Here is a 516-nt window from a genome sequence, read left to right on the forward strand (position 1 = left end):
AGTGACATATGATACATTTTAGTTATAAAAAATTAATAATATATAATAGATATACATACGATGATTTTGAACATCAAAGTGAATTAATCAATTGAACTAGAAACCAAAAGACAAATAAAATTTAGACTTTAAGCAAAACCCATAGATAAAACAAAAAATCACCCAACAACTAGTGAATTAGACCAAAATAAACACCATCATTTTTTGAACTAAGATCAGACAAAGTCATCTTGGGTTAAAAAAAAATAAAGAACCAATTCTATATGCAACTAATCACAATCAACTCTTTAAAAAAAATTTTAATTTTAAACATTTAAAACACGCGTTTTTCATATTACCCTCCATATTCTTCTTCTTTTTCCTTGCGTGTCTTCTTCTTTTTAATAATCCAGCCAACTTCTTTTTCATCTTTTTCTTTTCTTATTTTATTTTAATAATGTATTTTCCATTTAGTGATTGATATATGTTGTCTTTTTTCTTTTTTTTTCTTATTTTATTTTAATAATTTATTTTTCA

This window comes from Arachis ipaensis, chromosome B02, assembly GCF_000816755.2.
Source record: "Arachis ipaensis cultivar K30076 chromosome B02, Araip1.1, whole genome shotgun sequence".
Taxonomy (NCBI): Eukaryota; Viridiplantae; Streptophyta; class Magnoliopsida; order Fabales; family Fabaceae; genus Arachis; species Arachis ipaensis.